The sequence below is a fragment of the Theropithecus gelada genome, chromosome 12 (assembly GCF_003255815.1).
Source record: "Theropithecus gelada isolate Dixy chromosome 12, Tgel_1.0, whole genome shotgun sequence".
Taxonomy (NCBI): Eukaryota; Metazoa; Chordata; class Mammalia; order Primates; family Cercopithecidae; genus Theropithecus; species Theropithecus gelada.
In genome coordinates this window covers 45,984,827-46,004,257 of record NC_037680.1, presented here as the reverse complement: position 1 = coordinate 46,004,257, position 19,431 = coordinate 45,984,827, and the positions used below count along the sequence as shown (strand labels likewise).

Sequence of the window (19,431 nt, the reverse complement as noted above, 5' to 3'; positions counted from 1 at the left end):
AAAAAAAAAAAAAAAAAAAAAAAAAAAAATACAAAAAAATAGCCAGGCATGGTGGTGGGCGCCTGCAATCCCAGTTACTTGGGAGGCTGAGGCAGGAAAATCACTTGAGCCTGGGAGGCAGAGGTTGCAGTGAGCCGAGATCGTGCCATTGCACTCCATCCTGGATGACAAGAGCAAGACTCTGTCTCAAAAAATAAAATAAAATAAATAAATAAATAAATAAATAAATGTACTGTTACTATAAAGAAAAAATTTCTAAGATATATATTTATACACACACACTCTTCTAACATTATAATGTACAGGTGTAGAAATGGCTACAAGATGTACTTAGATTCTATCACTCAAGGATACACTTTTCATAGAAATTGATTAAAATTAGTTTTCCTAGCCAAGTGTGGTAGCTCATGCCTGTAATCCTAGCACTCTGGGAGGCCGAGGCGGGTGGATCACGAGGTCAGGAGATCGAGACCATCCTGGCTAACACGGTGAAACCCTGTCTCTACTAAAAAATACAAAAAATTAGCTGGGCGTGGTGGTGAGCGCCTGTAGTCCCCACTACTCGGGAGGCTGAGGCAGGAGAATGGCGTGAACCTGGGCGGCGGAGCTTGCAGTGAGCCGAGACTGCACCACTGCACTCCAGCCTGGGCGACAGAGTGAGACTCTGTCTAAAAAAAAAAAAATTAAGTTTTCCTGAAATGACAAATCACATATGCCTCGAAAGACAGCAAATTACTATTAAAATTACTACACAAATTCCTTAAGTATGTAAATGTTTTATTAGTAGTTAATGAAGCACAATGGTAACAACAAAAGATGGCTCACATGCCGTGTTGCTAACATTACTGAAATGCTACTGAATACTAATCATTATAAAAAGTTACTAATTACTAATCAGAAACAGGATATCCTCTTTCCTCTATGATTTCCTGGATTTTTAGATAATATCTGAAATCATGGTGGGCATGGTGGTTCACGCCTGTAACCCCAGCACTTTGGGGGGCCAAGGCAGGAGGATCACTTGAGCCCAGGAGTTCAAGACCAGCATGGTCAACATAGTGAGAACCCATCTCTATCAGAAAAAAAAAATCTGGCCAGGTGCAGTGGCTCACGTCTGTAATCCCAGCACTTTGGGAGGCTGAGGCGGGCGGATCACCTGAGGTCAGGAGTTCCAGACCAGCCTCAACATGGAGAAACCCCCTCTCTACTAAAAATACAAAATTAGCTGGAGGTGGAGCTTGTAGTGAGTCGAGACTGCGCCACTGCGCTCCAGCCTGGGCGACAGAGCAAGACTCCGTCTCAAAAAAAAAAAAAAAAAAAAAGAAAAGAAAAAAGAAATTTGAAACCAGATGCAGTAAGACAAGCATCTGGTCAATTTTTTCACTTTTTTCAAGTAAAAGTAAAGAGAAAAAATAATGCTGGGAGATACCAAAAATACGATCCAGGTGAAAATTAAGCCCTTACAATTTTAAATAAAATATCCATGACCAGCCTGGACAACAGCAAGACCCCATCTTTATAAAAAAATATGACAATTAGCTGGGTGTGATGACACAGGACTGTGGTCCCAGCTATTTGGGAAGCTGAGGTGGGAGGATCGTTTGAGCCCAGGAGGTTGAGGTTGCAGCGAGCAGTCATCACGCCACTACACTCCAGCCTGGGCAATAGAGTGAGACTCTTGTCCAAAAAAAAAAAAAAAAAAAAAAAGAATTGTCTAAAAATACTAGAATATAATAAATATTTTCAGTGTAGTAGTCTGTGGGTGATTTGTTTGCTGCAAATTTGTTTATTATGAACTATAGCTAAAATCCAGACTTAAATTTTTCTTTTTTTTTTTTTTTGAGATGGAGTCTTGCTCTGTCGCCCAGGATAGAGTGCAGAGGCGCGATCTCGGCTCACTGCAACCTCCTCCTCCCGGGTTCAAGGGATTCTCCTGCCTCAGTCTCCCGAGTAGCTGAGACTACAGGCGCGTGCCACCACGCCCGGCTAATTTTTTATTTTTAGTAGAGATGGGGTTTCACCATCTTGGCTAGGCTGGTCTCGATCTCTTGACCTCGTGATCCGCCCGCCTTGGCCTCCCAAAGTGCTGGGATTACAGGCGTGAGCCACCGCGCCCAGCCAAATTTTTCTGGAAAAAACAAAAACAAAAAAAACCACCATATCTGGCACTGTGTCCCATTTCTATACAGCAATCAGCATAGTCTGCTCCCAATAGATGACATATTTATGTTCCAGTTTGACCTAGTTCTAGCTATTGCTTATTAGCTGTTAGAATTTATTGTCTACTTGACCTCATGTACTTACCTCACCTGCCTGACTCCTTCAGAAATTTAAGTATAATATACTGAATCTGTTTTTTTATAATGAAACTACATCATTAATAAGATAAGCAATAAAGCTAATAAGCTCACTGAAAAAATCATACAAAACGCACAAAATTCTAAAACTTAGCTATAGCTTTTAATACTTTTATTATATTTTTTCTATGCAGGTGATTAAATGTTATTTTTAATATTTATCAACAATATAGTCACTTTTGTATTTCAATAATAAGGTAATACAATTTAAAAAATCAGGAAGTGCTATCATTTATAAACTTCTGCAACAAATACATTTCACAAAAAATATCAGTAAGAGGTAATCAGTTTATGTGTAAAAAAGCGTATTCTTGTAGTTTCATACATAAAATATTTTCCATATTAATCCTAAAATAACAAGACTAAATGAGAGGACAAAAATATAGGCACTAACTATTAAAATATATAGTAGTGGACATGGCATTTAAAAGTAGGCATACAGTAACTTTATTATATTTACAAGTTATTTGGAAGTTTCACACATTATGAGGAAGTCAGCATAGCACCGAGTTTCTAATCTAGAAAGAACAGAAAGTAAATTCTTTCTATTTTTAGAGACAGGATCTCGCTATGCCGCTCAGGCTGGGGTACAGTGGTATGATCACAGCTCACCGCAGCCTGGAGTGCAGTGGCTCAAGCAATCCTCCTACCTCAGCCTCCCATGTAGCTGGGACTACAGGCGTGAGCCACCAACTCCAGCTAATTTTTTTTTTTTTTTTTTTTTTTTGAGACGGAGTCTCACTCTGTCGCCAGGCTGGAGTGCAGTGGTGTGAACTTGGCTCACCGCAACCTCTGCCTGCTGTGTTCAAGTGATTCTCCTGCCTTAGCCTCCCGAGTAGCTGGGACTACAGGCGTGCACCACTACACCCAGCTAATTTTTGTATTTTTAGCAGAGACGGGGTTTCACCATGTTGGCCAGGATGGTCTCGATCTCTTGACCTCGTGATCTGCCCACCTCGGCCTCCCAAAGTGCTGGGATTACAGGCATGAGCCACCGCACCCGGCCATCTCCAGCTAATTTTTATAAATTTTTTGTAGATATTATTGCCTAGTCTGAGTAAATTATCTTTAACTATTAAGATGCCAAGCAAGTCTCTGCTCCTTCCGATTCTCCTCACTGATTCCCACAATGTGTTCTTTAAGATGCAAATTAGCCAGATAATTAGTTAGCCAGAGTTCACTCTCTGGGAGCTTCACTCTGACTCTCTAAGGTTTTTTTTTTGTCCTGAGACGGAGTCTCGCTCTGTTGCCCAGGCTAGAGTGCAGTGGATCGATCTTGGCTCACTGCAAACTCCACCTCCCGGGTTCGCACCACTCTCCTGCCTCAGCCTCCCGAGTAGCTGGGACTACAGGCACCTGCCACTATGACCAGCTAATTTTTTTTTTATTTTTAGTAGAGATGGGGTTTCACCGTGTTAGCCAGGTGGTCTCAATCTCCTGACCTCGTGATCCGCCCGCCTTGGCCTCCCAAAGTACTGGGATTACAGGCATGAGCCACCATGCCCAGCCCTGACTCTCTAAGGTTTAAATGATCCTCCCTTGTTAAATGTTACTCTCTTATAAACTCCAACAATTCCAAACCTTTGTATCTTCAACACCAAGCACAGTGATGTTATCAACTAGAAAGAATGTTAATTGAGACATGAACAGAACTAGACTCTATTATAATGTAGTGCCTATCCTCTTAAATGCACTGCTTGCTTCTTTTTTCTTTTCTTTTCTTTTTCTTTTTTTTTTTTGTTGTTGTTGAAACAGAGTTTCGCTCTTGTTGCCCAGGCTGGAGTGCAATGGTGCAATCCATTCAGTGCAATGAAAATGCACTGCGTCAAAAACATTTGAGTATATTTACAAATGCCAAGTTGCTAACGAATAAAGTAAAACACGCTAACATTCTGAGCTCAGTGTTAGGAAAGACAATTATGCTATTTCATATAGTGTCCCTTCCATTGATGTTTCTGATGGACACAAATTACCCTGATGCAAACCACTGCACTGGTAACAACATGATTAAAAGTATACAGGCCGGGCGTGGTGGCTCAGGCCTGTAATCCCAGCACTTTGGGAGGCCGAGACGGGTGGATCACGAGGTCAGGAGATCGAGACCATCCTGGCTAACACAGTGAAACACCGTCTCTACTAAAAAATACAAAAAACTAGCCGGGTGAGTTGGCGGGCGCCTGTAATCCCAGCTACTCGGGAGGCTGAGGCAGGAGAATGTCGTAAACCCGGGAGGCGGAGCTTGCAGTGAGCTGAGATCCGGCCACTGCACTCCAGCCCGGGCGACAGAGCGAGATTCCGTCTCAAAAAAAAACAAAAAAAACAAAAAACAAAAAAGTATACAGACACTTCTGAAATTCTTAAGTCGTCTAGAAAACTTAGAGATAACCCATGATGTTGCCTAATTCAGTGTTAAACAAGGATATTATGCTCTTATTATATATATGATCTGAGAGACATAAAAATATAATACATCTATGTCAGTACCAAATGACAAAAGTAAATACTAAGTGGGAACTCACGGCTAATCCTCTTAATGTTGTACTTGCAATTATCTAAGTTTTTTTTTTTTTTTTTTTTTTGAGAGGGAGTTTCGTTCTTGTTGCCCAGGCTGAAGTGCAATGGCACGATCTCGGCTCACTACAACCTCTGCCTCCTGGGTTCAAGCAATTCTCCTGCCTCAGCCTCCCGAGTAGCATGTGCCACCATGCCCAGCTAAATTTCTATTTTTAGCAGAGACAGGGTTTCTCCATGTTCATCAGGCTGGTCTTGAACTCCTGACCTCAGGAGATCCACCCACCTCGGCCTCCCAAAGTGCTGGGATTACAGGCATGAGCCACCTCACACAGCCTTATCTAAGTTCTTATAGTAATAAATTTACCAAAACCAAAAAGGAAAAAAATTTACCCCCACTGTTTTCAAAGATATATATACACACAGTTCTAACTCCATTATTCAATCCAGTAATTCCTATGTAAAAAAATAAGAACATTTGGAGTTTCAAGGAACTCTAAGAGATAATCTGGTCCAATCTTCTGATTTTATAGATCAAGAACAAGAGGACAAAAGAGATGAAATGACTGGTTCAAGTTCACAAACGGAAAAAAGCAAAAGTTCTGATTTAGTACTTTCTACAACTTCACGGTAAAAACCAGTTTACTCATAAACATTCCACATAATGGCTTAATATTACTTTTCACCATATAACCATGATTCAATGGTTTAATTATAAATAAACCTTAAGCTAAAATGTACACAATAACTAACAGGAGCTTAGTATATATACACGCACACACAAATATGCTTCATTCATTTTTAAAACAAGTTAAGGAGGCCGGGCGCGGTGGCTCAAGCCTGTAATCCCAGCACTTTGGGAGGCCGAGACGGGCGGATCATGAGGTCAGGAGATCGAGACCATCCTGGCTAATACGGTGAAACCCCGTCTCTACTAAAAAATACAAAAAACTAGCTGGGCGAAGTGGCGGGTGCCTGTAGTCCCAGCTACTCGGGAGGCTGAGGCAGGAGAATGGCGTGAACCCGAGAGGAGGAGCTTGCAGTGAGCTGAGATCCGGCCACTGCACTCCAGCCTGCGTGACAAAGCAAGACTCCGTCTCAAAAAAAAAAAAACAAAAAAAAAAACACAAGTTAAGGAATCATTCAAGTTTTTATTTTTAATTTTAATTTTTTGAGACGGAGTTTCGCTCTTGTTTCCCAAGCTGGAGTGCAATGGTGCGATCTCAGCTCACCGCAACCTCCACCTCCGGAGTTCAAGCGATTCTCCTGCCTCAGCCTCCCAAGTAGTTGGGATTACAGGCATGCGCCACCAACGCCCAGCTAAGATGGGGTTTCTCCATGTTGGTCAGGTTGGTCTGGAACTCCCGATCTCAGGTGATCCATCCGCCTCGGCCTCCCAAAGTGCTGGGATTACAGGTATGAACTGCCACATCCGGCCATCATTCATGTTTTCAAAATAATTATTTTAATATCAAAGATTGATTTTTATATTTATAAGTAAGTGTTATATAATCAAATTTCAATAAGTGTGTGATCATTTTAAGCCAACATTCTAAAACAAAGTTCAAAGGTTTTGTCTGCTGCTAGAAGTACAAACTCCCAAAAACAGCAGTTTTCTCTGAATGCTGTCTGTAGTAAATTTCAAGATGCAAGTTTTGCCCTACAGAAATAAAAATACCCCGAGTTCATATGGTGACCATTTATGCATTAAACCAGGGAAAATCACGAACACTTAAGCAATGTGAAAATTGAAGTTTAGTCCTAACATTAAAAGCAAAAAGGGCCAGGTGCGGTGGCTGACGTCTGTAATCCCAGCACTTTAGGAGGCCAACGTGGGCAGATCACGAGGTCAGGAGTTTGGGCCTGACCAACATGGTGAAACCTCCTCTCCATTAAAAATACAAAAATTAGCTGGGCTTGGTGGCACATGCCTGTAATCCCAGCTACTCAGGAGGCTAAGGCAGAAGAATCACTTGCACCTAGGAGCTGGAGGTTGCATTGAGCTGAGATCACGCCACTGCCCTCCAGTCTGGGCAAGACAGCCAGACTCCATCTCAAAAAAAAAAAAAAAAAAAAAGCAAAAAGCAAAAAGCAGGCTGGGCACAGTGGCTCACGCCTGTAATCCCAGCACTTTGGGAGGCCAAGCAGGACGGATCACTTGCGGTCAGGAATTTGAGACCAGTGTAGCTAACATGGTGAAACCCTGTCTCTACTAAAAATTACCCAGCGGTGGTGGGCGCCTGTAATCCCAGCTACTAGGGAGGCTGAGGCACGAGAACACTTGAACTCAGGAGGTGGAGGTTGCAGTGAGCTGAGATCGTGCCACTGCACTCCAGCCTGGGCGACAGAGCAAGACTCTGTCTGAAAAATAAATACATAAAAGCAAAAAACATGCAATGCCATAGTGCAACAGAAAGACTTGCAACAAACTCTTCAGGTCATTTGCATTAATTATCTATGTATTCCTTCATGACATCTTAGTACACTGGGATTCTAAAAATAGTATGCTGTAATTATGTTTAAACACTCTACTTATAAACTAATAAGGAAAAAAGCCAAACTAAAAGGGGCAACTACTAAAGAATTAACCCCAGATAGTGTCCTAATAGAAGTACTTTATTATGAAAGGCTTCCACTTTCCCTTTGTATAAAGAAGAGGATGCTGACTCACAGAAAATCTAATTTAAGGCAAAATATCAAAAATATGCAGAAGCCACCAATATTGCAAGACCACAATAAGCACCACAGTACATCGACTACATGGTTAAAAATAAATGCAATGAACACTCTTCACTCATAAAGGAACCACTGAGTTAATGAAAGTCAATTTCACACACAATTTTAACGAACCTGAGTATTTAATTCTCAAGTCCATAGTTGATGGAACGTGGAGATCAAAATGTCATTTGGCAGGTAAGTGAAGAAACTGAAGCTCAGAAAGATGATTGGGCCAGAAAGTCCATATTTTTCTAACCTAGTAAGTTTACATACTTATACACTCCTGACAGCAGGGGAAGGCAACCCTGACAAGTGCCAGGAGAGAAGACAAAAGCCTTAAGAAGGAAACGCAACAATTCAAATGTGCAGAATCCTACAAGACCCTATAGGATCTCGGAGCATCAATAATTCTGAATCATAAAGAAACAGTGAAACAATGTACAATGAACTCTTGTTTAAGACACAGAACTATGTAATTTGTTATAGAAATAATTCCGTCCCAATTGGGTAACGTAAAAGGAGTGCTAAAACGGGCAAATTTTCAGGTTATATTAAAAACATGAGAGAAGCAGCCATTCTAAATGTATCATTTCCGGATTTTATAGCACGATTTCAAAATTTATAAAATGTTCACTCCTCCACCCGTCATTGTTACGAAGTAGCAATTATTGGTCATCCTGCGACCAAATGGGAATACACAAGACAAAAACATGTGTGTGACCGACACACACACACACACACACACACACACACACACTCTCTCTTTTTTCCTGGTTTACCTATTGAAAGTTAATATCAGGCCCCCCTTATTTCTAAAACATCTAATTGTTCTTTGGACAACTATGTTAGTACCAAACTACAAAAGCAAATACTTTTGTATTTGTGTTCACTACCGCAAAATTTTGGTTACACACAGAAAGTGCTATCGTGGGAAGAAATTAAAATCAATGCACAAAATGGTGCTTTTATAGCATTTCCAAAACGACTGTGCATACTCCTTGCCAGCACATCTAGACTTTGCTCCTTAAGACTAAACATGAGCCGGCCGGGCGCGGTGGCTCATACCTGTAATTCCCAGCACCTTGGGAGGCCGAGGTGGGCGGATCACGAGGTCAGAAGATCGAGACCATCCTGGCTAACACGGTGAAAACCCGTCTCTACTAAAAACACAAAAAATTAGCCGGGCATGGTGGCACGTGCCTGTAGCCCCACCTACTTGGGAGGCTGAGGCAGAAGAATCACTTGAACCCGGGAGGTGGAGGTTGCAGTGAGCCGAGATCGCTCCACTGCACTCCAGCCTAGGCGACAGAGCGAGACTCTCCGTCTCAAAAAAAAAAAAAAAAAGACTAAACAAGAGCCAAATTAGCATACTTCCCCATCAGGCATACTGAGCTCCGAAATCATCACCTTCCTCCTAAAGAGTAATTATCTCCTTCTAAAAGGCCTGAGCGGCTCACAGGTCCTCCCAAACACAGGAGAACTTCGCGAGAGCTCAAGACCCTGGACTTGGGCTTTACAAAAATGCTTAACAAAGTGGCCTCTGCCACTTAACTGCACGACAGCCACTATGCTGTGAGAGGAAAAGGTCGAAAGAGGAGGAAAGCTAGTCTTCAATTTTAATCCCTGTGATTCAAGGCTCTTCGCCCGTCACTCTCCAACCCTAGCCTGACAGGACGTCAGGCTGTGTCTCCCCCTTCCCCACCAGTCCCGCCACTTACCCCGCAACAGTGCTCAGTCTTAGGATTTTGAAGCTTTAAAAATCAACCCGGCTCCCTAGAGTTCAGGCCGCAGTCGCTGCCGCCATGTTACAGCTTGTGCGGCAAAATGCGTCAGTGAGGGAGGTGTGCGCCTGAGTGGGGAGGGCGGGGGCTGGCAGAGAAAGGACCGTCCCCAGGCCCCAGGGCTCCACTGCAAGCCTTCTCCTACTGCAACAGCGGCAAAGGCACTGCTGCGGTGCTCAGGGACCTCCTCTGGGCCGAAGCAGCCCCGATACCTCGAGGGAAAGACGGTTAACCCGGCCTGGTCAGCCGCGCCGGCTCCGCCCCTCTTCTCAGGCCCTTCCCGCTTTCGTACCCAGGGACTGCTGAAATGACGCCACCAGAACAACATGAGCCTCACACCACTTACCTGCACCGGTAGAGTTTTCCTCTTCTCTGGGTACGGTCCTTTGAAGCGCTTCAAATCTACCGCCGCCAGAAAAGGCGCTAAAGCCCGCTAACCGCCTCCCTCCCCCACAACTCAGTCCTGGCGTGGAGGGACAGCGTCGCACCGGAAGCGCGTCAGGACTGGGTTGTCGGCATCTGCCAGCGTTCACCTGCTTGCGTCACCACGCCCTCCTAGGACTTCTAGGATTTTGGTGCCTTTTAAATACCTAGTTGATAGGTAGCGCGTAATGCTTTGTGGATGCGTTGACTGGGAACGTTTGTAACCAATGCCATATCCTTCGTGAAATAAAGTGCCTCATTTAATAAACATTTATTGATCTTACGCTAGGTTATCAGAAAGGAAGGCCTACCTTCATGGAGCTTCAGGTTAAGCTTCCACTTAACGCTAGGATACAAGTTCTAAAAACGCAGTAATAAGCAAAGTGTTGTTTGAGGAAAGAGGAAGAAATTACAAAGAACTTTGGTGTTCTTTGTAGTTTTACAGATAAAGAAATTGAGGCTCAGGGAAGATAAATGCCTCCTCAAACACTGTTCTTGAATACCAAAGCAAGTCTTTCGATGCCAAATCTAGTGCCTTCTAGAGAAAATATGGCATATGTTATTTAATTATTTTAAGGGGCAAGGGTCCCTGGATTATGTCAGAAATAAATAACCATTGCTGTTTGGGCGGGAGGGATTGGCAGCGATTCTGGTAGGGATTTGGGGTGTGTTTTTTTTTTTTTTTTTTTTTTTTTTTTTTTTTTTTTTTTTTTTTGAGACGGAGTCTGGCTCTGTCGCCCAGGCTGGAGTGCTGTGGCCGGATCTCAGCTCACTGCAAGCTCCGCCTCCCGGGTTTACGCCATTCTCCTGCCTCAGCCTCCGGAGTAGCTGGGACTACAGGAGCCCGCCACCTCGCCCGGCTAGTTTTTTGTATTTTTTAGTAGAGACGGGGTTTCACCGTGTTAGCCAGGATGGTCTCGATCTCCCGACCTCGTGATCCGCCCGTCTCGGCCTCCCAAAGTGCTGGGATTACAAGCTTGAGCCACCGCGCCCGGCCTGGGGTGTGTTTTAAAGGAACTAGCTAACGAGAGAACTTAAATTGTTCTGTCGTTTAAAGGCAACGTAAATGATGATCATTTAAATTTTTCACTTATTTGCATCAGGTAAATTAATTATCAACATCAGGCATGTGGTGCGTCTAAGGGGCTTGACCAGTTTTACACAGCAGTAAAACAGGACATTTCTGCCTCTCCACCCCCACCCCTTTTAAGTCATTGCCCTTTGTTGCAGGAGAGCAGCAGCATATTCATCTTTAGACAGTTCAGAGATTAAACGGATTTACACTTTGCTGGGGTTGGGAAGGAACAATTCTGCAATACCTTAAAAAAGGGGTCCCCAACCCCTGGGTCACAGACTAGCCCGGCTGATTTTTTGTGTTTTAGTAGAGACGGGATTTTTCCATGATGGTCAGGCTGGTCTCAAACTCCCGACCTCAGGTGATCCGCCCTCCTTGGCCTCCAAGGAGGAAAACGACTGAACATAATCAGTCTATTCTTTCTTCTTCTTCTTTTTTTTTGAGACAGAGTCTTGCTCTGTCGCCCAGGCTGCGGTGCAGTGGCCAGATCTTAGCTCACTGCAAGCTCCGCCTCCCGGGTTTACGCCATTCTCCTGTCTCAGCCTCCCGAGTAGCTGGGACTACAGGGGCCCGCCACCTCACCCGGCTAGTTTTTTGTATTTTTTAGTAGAGACGGAGTTTCACCGTGTTAGCTGGGATGGTCTCGATCTCCTGACCTCGTGATCCGCCCTTCTCGGCCTCCCGAAGTGCTGGGATTACAGGCTTGAGCCACCGCGCCCGGCCCTTTCTTCTTTGTGTTAGTTATTCCTTGCTGTGTGACAAAATCATCCCAAATCTTAGTGGCTTAAACACATATAAACACATGTGTGTGTGTGTGTGTGTGTGTGTGTATAAATAAGTGTTGCTTAAGCCACTAAGTTTTGGGATGATTTTGTCACACAGCGAGGGATAACTGACACAGAGCAGAAAGAATAGACTGATTATCACGAAACTTTTCACTTGTCTAATTCTGTATACCTTCTTTTTTTTTCCTTTTTTTTTTTTAGAGACAGGGTCTCACTATGTTGCCCAGGATGGACTTGAACTCCTGAAGTCAAGAGATTCTCCCACCTTAGTCTCCAGAGTAGCTGGGACTACAGCTGTGTACCACCTCACCCAGTGATGACCTCACATCATAAGGATCTGAGTTTCTGCCAACCTGAATCATCAAATGCCAGAGAAGTATTTTATTAGCGTAGCAGTAACAGCCTCAAAATTTGTACTCCCACTTACATAGTAAGGGGTGTCACTGGGAAGTGTCTGTTCTGTTAAGAACTACATTTTTTAGCTGTCCCCTTTGTATCTTAGTGTCTTGAAGCAACATTTATTATCCCATAGGTAAGGATTTAAAAATGCATTTTGGGGCCGGGCGTGGTGGCTCATGCCTGTAATCCCAGCACTTTTGGAGGCCGAGATGGGTGGATCACGAGGTCAGGAGTTCGAGACCAGCCTGAACAAGATGGTGAAACCCCAGCTCTACTAAAAATACAAAAATTAGCCAGGCACGGTGGTGGGCGCCTGTAATCCCAGCTACTCAGGAGGCTGAGGCAGGAGAATCTCTTGAACCCAGGAGGTGGAGGTTGCAGTGCGCCAAGATTGCGCCACTGCACTCTAGTCTAGGTGACAGAGCAAGACTCCATCTCAAAATAAATAAAATAAAATAAAATTTAATTTAAAAAATACTTTGTGTCAGTGGAAAGTGAGCGGAAATAATGTGTATATTTCATCCAGGCCAAAATGTTTGTGAGGTGCTATGCCTTCTCCATTCCCTCTCTTCCTGTTTTGTCAGCTGAACCAGAATGTTTTAAGGCCCTGGGGAAGGGCCTGTGGAAGAGGTCTACTTCCTTGAATCTTTGTTTGGAGAAAAGTCCTCTTCCACTGACTAGGGATATCCACATTGGAATGTGGTATGACTGAGAAATCAAATTATGTGGGTTAAATCACTGATGTTTGGCTTTATTTGTTACACCAGATACCACTACCAATCTAATAGGCTGTGGGCCTAAAGTACTAGATTTGGGCTAGCCTAGATCATTTCAGTCACTGTAGTATGAGGAATGGGATTTGATACCAGAAGCAGGGAGGTAGGTTGGCTGGGCTACTGCAATTAATCTTTACTTTACCTGTGACTTTAACTTTAGAGTAATAAAACTTTTTGTTTCTACCCATTGATCAACAACAAACTATTGTTTGTTCTATTAATAGTTATCTACTGTATCACCAATACTATGTTTAGTTTTTTTAAAAGCATGCCATTCTCTGATTGTGATGGATCAAGAATAAAACCAGACGCTTCCATAATCTTGTTTCAGACAGAAACAAGAACATTTTACAAACTATAAAAATGACCAGCCGGGCACGGTGGCTCAAGCCTGTAATCCCAGGACTTTGGGAGGCGAGACGGGCAGATCACAAGGTCAGGAGATCGAGACCATCCTGGCTAACACGGTGAAACCCCGTCTCTACTAAAAAGTACAAAAAACTAGCCGGGCGAGGTGGCGGGCGCCTGTAGTCCCAGCTACTTGGGAGGCTGAGGCAGGAGAATGGCGTAAACCCGGGAGGCGGAGCTTGCAGTGAGCCGAGATCTGGCCACTGCACTCCAGCCTGGGCAAAAGAGCGAGACTCCGTCTCAAAAAAAAAAAAAAAAAAAAGGCCAAACGTCGGCTGAGCGCGGTGGCTCATGCCTGTAATCCTAGTACTTTGGGAGGCCGAGGCAGGCGGATCACGAGGTCAGGAGATCGAGACCATCCTGGCTAACACTGTGAAACCCTGTCTCTACTAAAAATACAAAAAATTAGCCAGGCCTGGTGGCGCGTGCCTATAGTCCCAGCTACTGAGGAGGCTGAGGCAGGAGAATGGCGTGAACCTGGGAGGCAGAGCTTACAGTGAGCCGAGATGGCACCACTGCACTCCAGCCTAGGCGACAGAGTGAGACTCTGTCTCAAAAAAAAAAAAAAAAAAGACCAAACATCCCTCTATCCTTGCTGATATGAATGGCGGTTGTTTCTTTATCAATTACCGCTTTAACCTCAGTTCATTCTTCCTGCCTTCTAGATCAAAATTATTAAAACAGAATTACCCTTGCTTACTCACAGCATCCAATCTAGAGAAACCACTCTAAAACTCTCCAAAATCACTTAACACAAGGCTAAAAAAAAAAAATTTTTTTTTGAGACGGAGTCTTGCTCTGTTGCCCAGGCTGGAGTGCAGTGGGGCAGTCTTAGCTCACTGCAACCTCTGCCTCCCAGGTTCAAGTGATCCTCCCACCTCAACCTCCCAAGTAGCTGGGATTATAAGCATGTGCCTCCATGCTCAGCTAATTTTTGTATTTTTAGTAGAGATGGGGTTTCACCATGTTGGCCAAGGTGGTCTGGAGCTCCTGACCTCAAGTGATCTGCCTATCTCAGTCTCCCAAAGTGCTGGGATTACAGGTGTGAGCCACTGTGCCTGGCCAAGACTCAATGCTATAATTACATCTTTCTAACACCTTCTTGTGGAGACACCTCTTAGGATACAGCCTACTTCATTGCAACCAGTCAATAAACCCAACTTTATTTAACTATATGTGTTCCTGGTATTTTTTGACTGGAAGGCAATGACTCGGATCATGCTGTTTCATCTCTATGTTTTTCTCACATTTGTTTGAAAACCCCTTCTATGCTGTGCATTCAGATTACCTTCATCTCAGATCTATTATCAGTTGATCTAGTTCCAAGCAACCCAAATCACTGCTGTACAAAATTATTGCCTGAGATTAGTGGTTGTCTAGAGTATTGGAGGACAGGAGGGGGTGAGGGAGACATGGGGAGTGACTGCTAATGGTTACAGGGTTTCTTTTTGGAGTTATGAAAATGTTCTAAATGTTAGCGATAGTTTCTCAACTCTGTGAATATACTAAAAAGCCATTGAATTGTACACTTTAAATGGGTGAATTCTATGGGATGTAAATTAAATCTCAGTAAAGCTGTTAAAAAAAAAAAAGTGTGGACTGCCAGCTGTCAGGAAGTGAGCATCCAGAAGCTAGATGTGTCTCAGTGCCCAATTGCATTTGCTGCATTGGCATCATTTGCTACAGGCATGAGGTTCGGTACAGGCAGTTGTGTGAGCTCTGAGGCATGGACCACTGGACAGACTGACAGATGATGGTGGACTCCCACAGGCTCTGCCAATCATGGAGTTGCTGCCATGGAGCCCAACTCTGTCGGTGTTCTGGCCATGACTTTCAAGATTTTTTTCCTTTTTGCAGGGTTTATGGTTAATGTTCCTGTGGGGTTAAATTTTTCCTATAGATTACTTCTCCGAAGTCTGATGTTAATGTCCCCTGAAGACAGTGTCTTTTAGCGTCCATTAATGCAGTGGTCAGGCTTCACCTGGTGTTGGTAATTTATGTCTTCATAGTGTGAAAGGAAGGCTTGCCTCAGTGGTGGGAAAACAAAACTGAATAGAGCAGGTTTTCCTTTGGAGCGGCAAACGTGGGGGGTAGGCAAGTACCTAAAGGGTTTTTCTTTTTGTCTCTTGTTCACATTAAACGTGATTTACCTCCCACCCCCTGAAAGGTGGATGGGGAGGACAATTAAGTATTTACTGCAGCTAAGATTTTAGAAAAAATGAGGGTGGGGAGGGTGACATTTTTCAATCATCTGTTAAGTGCCAAGTGCTTTTTGTTAATGATATATTTTTGACTGAGGATCACGTTTGACTGATGTAATTTTTTTTTTTTTGAGACAGAGTCTCACTCTGCTGCCCAGGCTGGAGTGCAGTGGTGCAATCTCGGCTCACTGCAACCTCTGCCTCCCGGGTTCAAGCGATTCTCCTGCCTCAGCCTCCCGAGTAGCTGGGACTACAGGTGCATGCTACCATGCCCGGCGAATTTTTTTTTTTTTTTTTTTTTGTATTTTTTAGTAGAGACAGGGTTTTGCCATGTTGGCCAGGGTGGTCTACAACTCCCGACCTCAGGTGATCTGCCTGCCTCGGCCTCCGAAAGTGCTGGGATTACAGGCGTGAGCTACGGTTCCTGGCCTGGCTGATATAAATATTAATGCCAAAATTGGAAGCTAAGATGAAAGTGACACTAATTAGTAGGAGTATAATTTATTTCATATTAAAATGTATTGTGGTGTGATTTTGTTGTTGTTGTTGTTGAGACAGAATCTTGCTCTGTTGCCCAGGCTGGAGTGCAGTGGTGCGATCTTGGCTCACTGCAACCTCCGCCTCCCGGGTTCAAGTGATTCTTCTGCCTCAGACTTCCGAGTAGGTGGGACTACAGGCATGCACTGCCATGCCCGGATAATTTTTTTTTTTTTTTTTTTTGAGACGGAGTCTCGCTCTGTCACCCAGACTGGAGTGCTGTGGCGCAGTCTTGGCTCACTGCAAGCTCCGCCTCCTGGGTTCACGCCATTCTCCTGCCTCAGCCTCCCAAGTAGCTGGGACTACAGGTGCCCGCCGCCACGCCCGGCTAATTTTTTGCATTTTTAGTAGAGACGGGGTTTCACTGTGTTAGCCAGGATGGTCTCGATCTCCTGACCTCGTGATCCGCCTGCCTCGGCCTCCCAAAGTGCTGGGATTACAGGCGTGAGCCACCGTGTCCGGCCTGTTTTTTTTTTTTTTTTTTTTTTTTGCGGGGGGTCTCCCTTTTCCCCCCGGGGGGGGGGGGGGGGGGGGGGGGGGGGGGGGGGGGGGGGGGGGGGGGGGGGGGGGGGGGGGGGGGGGGCCGCTGTGGACAGAGGAGGGGAAAAAGCGATGGTGTCCCACGGGGACGTGGGTCGTGGTTGGGGTGGCCAGAGCCTAGGGAACTCATCGCCTGTCAGGACGTCTCCCCCTCCAGGTCCCCTCTCTGCCCTAAGCTCCACATCTTCGCAGTTCAGTGGAGACCTTGTGGATGGAAGTCGCTGTCCCTTTGGACTTTAGCCGAGGAAGGCCGGGCTCCCAAGTGTCTCCCGGGAGTTGGGGCCTCGGGCAGGCTCGCAAGGATGCTGACGGTGATGGTGACGGTGATGCACATTGGAGTCCTCGGGCCAANCACCGTGCCCGGCCTTTTTTTTTTTTTTTTTTTTTTTTTAGTAGAGAAGGGGTTTCACCATATTGGCCAGGCTGGTCTCGAACTCCTGACCTCGTGATTCCCCTACCTTGGGCTCCCAAAGTGCTGGGATTACAGGCGTGAGCCACCACACCCACCCTGTGTTGTAATTTTTACGGCTTGGCTACAGCAACAGTTTTCAGGGTGCATCTCCTTGGTTTTACTCACAGAGATGTGATGTGCTGTTGCTGCTTTCTAACTCTGCCTACTTTGTGGTCTCTTAAGACGATGAAGTTGATAAAGCAAACCAATATCAGTGACTAAGTCTAGAAGACCTAGAAAACATAGTAATAGGTCCTGAACCTATTGCTCTTGCAATTGCACTACAGACATAAAGAAGCAAGTGGTTATTTCCACACACCGAGAGCTATAATTTGCAGTCCAGTAGATGATGAAAAAAATACCCCTTGGTGCATTGCAGACATGCTATAAATCACCCAGTAAGCCATGGGATTGGTTGTACCTGTAATTGAGAAGAAAACTTGAAAGGAAGAGCAATAAAACTCACAAGGACATCATTGGTATCAGATCTCAAAACCACAGCTCTTTGGTTGAGGGAAACAATATTTTAATGAGTAAATGTTCATCTCCAAACCAAAAAGTGAAGTAGACCATATTCCACAATGTAAATATTGGCAACCTATGAAAGCTAGTAAATTTTACAAGACTTCAAATGAAAGTTAATTTTTCTTTTTCTTTTTTTCTTTTGTCTTTTTTTTTTTTTTTTTAAGACGCAGCTATCAGAGACTATGTCTATGTCTTAGCAGGCTAGCCAGAAAGGAAGTCAAATGACCAATCAAGTTTTTAATGAAGAAATCCAATCAGGCCAGGTGCAGTGGCTCACGTTTGTCATCCCAGCAATTTGAGAGGCTAAGGCTGGGGGATCACCTGAGGTCAGGAGTTCGAGACCAGCCTGATCAACATGATGAAACCCCTTCTCTACTAAAAATACAAAAATTAGCTGGGCATGGTGGCGCATGCCTGTAGTCCCAGCTACTTGGGAGGCTGAGGCAGAAGAATTGCTTGAACCCAGGAGGTGGAGGTTGCAGTGTGCCGAGATTGGGCCACCGCCCTCCAGCCTGGGTAACAGATCGGGACTCCATCTCAAAAAACAAACAAACAAGCTATTTTAATTTTGACGGCTTAACCATTCCCTATGTCTTCATGGTTAATTGAAGGTTACTGACAGTAGACAAAAAAAATGCATTCTCATGTGACTCTAATTTTTCCCATATTCTACTTGAACAAATTTAAAATATTCTGCTGCCTATACACCCCCAAATCTAGGAGTATTAAGACTAGTCAGTCATAAAGTAAACCTGATACGTCAGATGAATGCCAGCACCTATTCAATTTCTTTTTGCTCTGTTTTCAGAAATATCAGAATAAATATGTATCGGCTACTGGAAATTCTAGAAGGAAATCTTCAAGTTTTAATTTTTTTCCAGTGGGGGGCATGCCTCAACATCTTGCATAGACTGTCAGAACTATTAAAAATTTAGGCTGGGCAAGGTGGCTCATGCCTGTAATCCAAAGCACTTTGGGAGGCTGAGGTGGGTGGATTGCTTGAGCCCAGGAGTTCGAGATCACCCTGGGTAACGTGGAGAAACCCTGTTGCTGCGAAAACTACAAAAATTTAGCCAGGCGTGGTGGTGCGCACCTGTAGTCTCAGCTACGCCTGAGGCTGAGGCAGGAGAATCGCTTATACCCAAGAGGCGGAGGTTGCAGTGAGCCGAGATCGCACTACTGCACTCCAACCTGGGAGACAGAGTGAGACCCTGTCTCAAAAAAGAAAAGAAAAGAAAACTGTGCTAAAACTGGTTTTATGACGATAACCGTGACCATATAAACCAAGAGCCTCCTTTGTAACCCACACAATAAGAAAGTTTCACAGCATATTCCAACAAATATCAGTTTGGTGCCTTTAGAGTCTTACTCTGTTGTAGTGATTATCAGCTGAAAATTATGTCTGTTGTAACTTTGGTAAGCATTCCACTTTGGTTATTTATTAGTGGTATTTTTTTTTTTAAGTGTCAAGTGTCAAATCTTGGGACGATTAAAATACCATGATAAGTAAAAAAGAAATATGTTCTGAGAACTGGTACCTATCCACGACATAAGTGCAGAAATTGAGAGTAAGAGTTTGCATACTTTCAAAGCTACTCGACAGAGTTATTTCGTATACGCTAAAAAAAATAAGAAAAATCTGCCGGGCGCGGTGGCTCAAGCCTGTAATCCCAGCACTTTGGGAGGCCGAGACGGGCGGATCACGAGGTCAGGAGATCGAGACCATCCTGGCTAACACGGTGAAACCCCGTCTCTACTGAAAAAAATACAAAAAACTAGCCGGGCGAGGTGGCGGGCACCTGTAGTCCCAGCTACTCGGGAGGCTGAGGCAGGAGAATGGCGTAAACCCAGGAGGCGGAGCTTGCAGTGAGCTGAGATCCGGCCACTGCACTCCAGCCTGGGCCACAGAGCGAGACTCCGTCTCAAAAAAAAAAAAAAAAAAAA

At 44.4% G+C, this 19,431-nt stretch overlaps 1 protein-coding gene across 5 annotated transcripts in view; it reads right to left on the bottom strand.

The window, feature by feature from the left end:
- Positions 1–10,056, bottom strand: part of PPIG (peptidylprolyl isomerase G) — a 61,372-nt gene extending 51,316 nt beyond the window's left edge. Inside the window, exon 1 of one of the 5 annotated variants that reach the window (XM_025404637.1) lies at positions 9,305–10,056. The gene's annotated coding sequence lies outside the window, so the exon portion shown is untranslated. The remainder of the gene's footprint in view (positions 1–9,304) is intronic. The other 4 variants (XM_025404636.1, XM_025404640.1, XM_025404639.1 and 1 more) reach the window with 4 other exon arrangements.
- Between the last annotated feature and the right edge of the window lie 9,375 nt (positions 10,057–19,431).